Source organism: Etheostoma cragini, chromosome 22 (genome assembly GCF_013103735.1).
Source record: "Etheostoma cragini isolate CJK2018 chromosome 22, CSU_Ecrag_1.0, whole genome shotgun sequence".
Lineage (NCBI taxonomy): Eukaryota > Metazoa > Chordata > Actinopteri > Perciformes > Percidae > Etheostoma > Etheostoma cragini.
Window position 1 is genome coordinate 6,569,168 of NC_048428.1, and position 6,204 is coordinate 6,575,371.

The window sequence follows — 6,204 nt, forward strand, 5'->3', positions numbered from 1 at the left end:
GGCAAACAGGGGTACTTCATTAAACTGCACTTTCCTGTGGACATATTTGTTGTTTTTTAGGGCTGGAACGATACACCACGGTTCATATCACGATTTTTAACCCACAGTTCGATCCAAACCTTGATTCTTTTTTGTGGGGCGGTGGGGGGATTGTTTTCGGCCACATGGCATTGTTTTGTCATTGATTACATCCAATGCAACACGGTTATACAACGGATACCTTATTTATTGATATTGATCGATTTCAATATCGATCGATCAAACACCAAAGATTCTTTTTGTTCCTTAAAATAATGTTTCCAAAACCGTTTCAGTGGTTCATCAACTCGTTGGAATGAGACATAAGAATAATGGTAATGGTAACAGTAATGGACATTTCCGTTCCCATACTGTAAAGATGCTGGTTGATAAGTAGCTGATGTAATTCTTGGTGGGTCAACGACATTGTTTATTTTTTTAGTTTAAATACGCCAGTGTAGAATGACTATATAATAAGGTCCAAATTACGTACTTCTTACCGGGAAATATTCTAAGAATTGCTGAGATAATTTTCAAAAAATGTTTGGTAATCAGTGACCCCACTACTCTTATTGTATTTAATCTCCAAATATCCTGTTCAGTTTCATCAGGATTCTGTTATAAGTGCTACGTCAAGGCAGATATTCTAAACTCTTACTGAATTTTCACGAAGTTCATTTTTATCCATACAGCCTTCGTTTGCAATGTATTAACGCAAAGTCGGGAAAACTGATTGATTTTTGACATGAAAGTGTACTGTTAATGTTTATAGACAATGCTATTCCAAGGACAGAAGGGTACAGTGTTGGGGTTGTAGAGATAACAATGTTGGCCCTGTGCTGGGTGTTTGATCACTAACACCCCCTCTCCCTCCGCATCTTCATGAGCCAGATTTTGTCTCCCTGTTCTATAAGAGCTTAATCTACAGTCTGCACCGCAGCCAGTTGGGCCCTTATCGGCTGTGTGAGTGCCTGCATATCAGCTCCAGCCTGGGCTCCCTTAGCTGGACAGACCTGGCTGTGTAGATACACGCTCCTATGGACATGCACAATATGCACAGCGACAATGCTAGTTATAGTCCACACTCTGCTCTGAAAGGACTACTTTACTGTTTCTCGGTGAGTAGAGTCACAGGTTATAAAAGCTACAGAATAGAAGACCGTATTTTCTAAATAGTTTATTGTAGTGGTCTGATTCCAAAACATTTTTGGGGCTTGTGATTATTTATAGCCAAGAAATGCCTTCCCAGTGACTAGTTGCATATGTCTATGAGCAATGAGCAGATCAATCAAAGAGGGATGTTCCATTCTCTCTATGGTTGAGCGAAGTAGTAACCAACTATGTGCTTCTGTTTCTGCGTGCACCAATAACTGGCACCTGATTCTTTAAAACATTACATTTTTGTATGACTCATCACTAAAATAATAATATTAATAAATACATATTAATAAGATTCCATGCATCCATTAATGTTAGTAAAGCTAGACTATAGACTGGATCACAGTGACCTTGCGCTGACACAAAAATCACTTCTGGGTTGACAAATGGGTTAATTTGAATTGCGGAGATATTGTGAAATCGACAACCGTCATTTTCAGGCGTAACTGTAACGGTTAAAAGATAAAATATTCTATTTCCACAACGTTCCACTTCCGGGATTGTTCAGGTGCTGCCAGAAATTCAGCCAGATGTCAGTCCCCTTCCTCTTTCTTTGTGTTGGTGTTCTAAACTCTGGTGGGTATATGAGGACTAGGGTTAACTGCTCCTACAATCTCTGCAGGGTAAATCCAGACAGCTAGCTGGACTATCTGTCCAGTCTGAGTTTTCTGTTGCACGACTAAAACTGCTTTTGGGCTTTTATACATGTTCCACCAAAACAAGATCCTTCCTGAGGCTTATTTTCATCCTTGTGATTGGTTTAAAGATATGCCAATAAACCAGAGCACGTTTTTCTCCCATCCCAGAATGCTGTGTGGACTAGCCAGACCCTCCTTTGCAGCACTGTGGAGGAAGGTCTGGTAATGTGAGACTACAGATCAAGTAACACGGTGGTCCGGCCTATCTGATGTTTTGGCTGTGCTTATTTTCTGTCCTGTGTTGCTTTGCTAGCGTCTTTAAATAACCAATCATCTAGTGTTCCAAACATGGCACTGCCGGTTGGACGTTTCCATTAGTCTGTAGTCCGATAGATAAATGAACCCTCCAGCTAAACGTTAGTCAAAGTGTTGACATATGAAAGCATCAAACATGCATTTAGATGAATGACACGAGAGTCTATGCAGCTGTTTCATGTCCGTGTTTGATCAGCGCCGTTATATTGTATGGACGAGACGCAGGGGGTTTCTACTCTGAAGTTATTACAAACAAACAATTATGATTGGGTCTGTACAATATATTTGGTATGACACCTAATCTGAGCATCTTATGGCATTAACAATTCTGTGGAGAAGTCCCTGATTACATATTCCAGTGATAGAAATTCAATGGTTGCTTTTCATTATTTAAAGTGTTGATGCAAGTGCACACTAAACTGTATTGCCGTACAGAAATAATGCATGTGCAAATGTTAAAATGAGCAGCATAACCCTTTAACATTGTTTTAGGCCAAACACTTCTGTGTTTGGTTTCCATTGGCTCCCATCCATTCAGACATAATGGCATTCATTCCAGGAAATCATAAAGATACCATTCAGAGACTCTGTTTTTATAATCAGAAACTTGGGGCTCCTCTATTTTCTATTATTTTTCCAATCAAAGCCGCAGTATTTCGTTCCCCCTCAGTGTAAAAGATTGTTTTCCTTCAGCGGTATTGCTCATGCAATATAGACTGCGGCCTCCACATGTTTCACTTCTATGGAAAACATTTTCCTCCCTCTACTCCTCCATGCACAATTAATTTCAGATGTCACTTGTAGGTGGCTGGTGAATTCCTGAAATACTGGAGTGTATTTTTTTCTTTGCCTCACTGTATTCCAGTATGTACAAATTAGAGATCTGTGGGTAAGAAAGAGCTACGGAAATGATATAAGACAGACTGAAAACAAGCCTTCTGCTGCCGGTGCCCTACAGAGAGGGACTTATTCAAACTTATTAAGCTGCTGTTAGGAGCTGGAAGGGGAAGGAAAGCCATCCAAATGCCCCTCTCAACATGATTAAAGTACACAAATGACTTCGTGACAGTGGTCAGATTTTCATGCTGCCTCTTTTTAGACATATTCCTTTACAACACAAAATCATTGTCATAGTCATATCGTTGGACAAACTTGGGAATACAGTACCGGCACTTGAAAGGAGCCAAATTAAAGCAATCATTATTGACATATGACCATATAAAATAGTTTCACTGCACAGGGAAAGTCAGCTCCAGTCAGTCCTCTTTTTTTTAAGCCCTCATAAATAAATTAATAAATGTTTCATTCAAAGGTTTGCCAAAAATGTTCAAGGCAATCCTTTTAAGGATGACCCTAGTCTGGAGCAGCAACAGTTCATATACTGGTAACTAATCGCTGGATCATCCATCCCTCGCCTTGCAGAACTCTGTTCCTCTGTTCGGGATCAATAACAACCTTCGAGCTAGCGAGCTAACCGCTGAAAACACCAAGTTTTCTAAAAGATTTGGATGGTGCATTAAGGCAGGTCTGCTTGGTTTATTCGGAAAATGATTGTAAAGATTTACAGGGTATTTCCTCTCTAACTGGGACGTTTTGGGACTGATTGGTGGTTGTTGTTTTTTTTGGTTGTTCCACCAATACAAAGTTCCTTCCCGGGACTATTTTGCAGATTCACCAAGACCAATACCAAGACGATTGGGATTGGTTTAACAAGTCAATCAACGCAGACAGTTGTTTTCTCCTATCCAGCAGTGTATGGGCGGACAGGCCATTGGTCTGGCAATGCAAGATTGAAAACTTCAACAGCTTCCTCTTAAGGATGACCCTGACAAGGACTTTCACAGGTACAGGCTACTGTTGCCCTTGGCAACTGCCCATTTGCCCTGATTATCTTAGCTGCCCCGCTGGTGAAAGAACCTATATAAGCCTCACTTAGTTTTTAATTTCTTTTTTGCTGTTGTGGCTGCATTATTACAATAATACGCCAATCATTACTAAAGTTAAATCAAAGTAAATTGCTATATCATCCAATCTTGGCCTCAGCGATGCCCTCAGCCCCCTGTCATGTGACTGTGTTTTTAGTGTCTCACATGGAGCACCGCAAATGAAAGAGGGAAAGCCAAGCCCCCCTGCCTTCACGTGAGTTTTTAAAGTTGAGTAAAACTCCCAAATTCATTTAAAGTAGTGAACTAATCGTTTATTTTACTTGTAAAGAGAACCATCCATAGTATTGCTTTGGGCAATTTGGTTGCAAAAAATGGTAGAAACCCCCATTTCTGATATAGAAACTTTTTTTAAAATGGGTCAAATTTGACCAGAGGACAACGGGAGGGTCAATAATATGTTGACTAATTACAACATTTTGGCTTTGTAAAGTGTTGTATCCCTGGAAGGTGGAGATGCTACAAGGGAAGGGTGGAAACAAGCACTTTTCATTGTGGGTTCGGTCAAGGACAATATGGGTGTGAGGGTGGAAGCCACAAAGGCAGCTCTGTGTTTGAGCATGAGCTCCGAGTGGCTCTGCTGGCAGGCACACATAGATCAGTATTGTATCTGTGGATAGTCCATGGGACCCAGCACTTAGTCACACCCCCACAATGTCACATGAACTCATCCAGATGTGTTGAGTGTGCATCACGAGATAGGGAATCACATTTGTGTTCAAAGAAAATGCAAAAAATGGGACAATAGTACTGTATCTCTCTCATCACAGCATCGCTACGAGTGTCTCTTGTCACAGACAACAAGGCCTATACTTCATATGGATCTCTGCAGCTAAAATTGGGAGTACAGGTCGTGTGCCTCCTCTTGCACTCTGACATGAAAAATCTACACTGAGAGGTTGGATAAATATAGGCCCTGAACTAACTATAGAATGGAGGTACATACTTAGAATGAACCCACATTTCTAAAACATCTGAAAAAAACGCCCAAGCTTGATTCTGTCAAACATCAAATCTCCTCGCCTCAAACAGCGCCTGATACCTGCCAGCGGCACAACAGGATTGAGGTTAGCTGTGCAGGAATGACAAAGGAACAAACATGAACTCATCCTCAGGAGTATTATCCTATTTCTTGCGAACCAGTCATATTTATCTCTCCTTTTGCCTCTACCTCCGATTTCCTCAAGATCAGGGAGAATCGCAGAAAGGCAGAGATGAAACACAGTTTACCACCTCGCCCCCTCTTCCACTGTTTCCCACCTTCCTCGTTGGCTCCAATTAAACTGGCCCTGGTTCCTCTTGCGTAATAAAACCCTAGTAAAAACCCCTATTGGCTTTCTGTGCAAGTTCATAGTGTGGTTAATGAAGCTGCTATCAGCTCACAGAGCGGGACATGGTCTTATTAGAGTCCGTGGAATGTGGCGAGGCCCACTGGATCAGAGATTCCTAGCTCATTAGAGAGCATCTGTAGCGGCCCACTTACATGGCACACTGGCTGATTGGGTGTTAGACTGGCTGGCTGACCAGACTGATTGACCCGTATGCTTTTAATATATCTATTTTTTGCCAATGTGCCTTGTTTACTTGGTTTCTTTTGGTGAGTTCTACTTAAGAATTGGCTAAAATAATAACTAATGTCGACCTCAAATCGACATATGACTTTTTCAGCAATTCCACTATTGCAGACTATTTTCCAAATCAGAAGGAAATCCTGAGAGTCTTGCTAGAGTTGGCGTGAGCTCCCGTCGTCTCCATCGTTTGGTGTAAGGTGTTCATAAAACTTCAGACTTTCTCCCGTGTGGACGTTCCGACAAAATCAAACATGTTTGATATTATTATTATAAGTTTTTAGCCTTAGTAGTGAAGTTAAATCAGGTAAACGTTGTCTACAACCAATGTGTAAGTGTTTATGATTGCTATTGTTATTATAAGAGAGAAAGTTGTCCGTTTTCAACCCTTCTTTTCAACCCTTCTTTTCAACCCTTCTTCCTCCAGTTGGAATTTATTGGCGGATAAACACAGAGTTCTGGGTACTGGAGACATTCATCTGCATGCACCAAGCTCTCCTGGGTGCCTTTAGTCCGTGACTGGAGAATGCGTGTGTAATGCCACATATGTACAGTACATGTGAC

General features: G+C 41.1%; 1 long non-coding RNA gene across 1 annotated transcript in view; it reads right to left on the bottom strand.

The window, feature by feature from the left end:
* LOC117937746 overlaps positions 1-6,204 on the bottom strand; it is a 12,489-nt gene that overhangs the window by 5,875 nt on the left and 410 nt on the right. Inside the window, exon 2 of the long non-coding RNA XR_004655230.1 lies at positions 3,297-3,301. This is a non-coding gene — a long non-coding RNA (uncharacterized LOC117937746). The remainder of the gene's footprint in view (positions 1-3,296; positions 3,302-6,204) is intronic.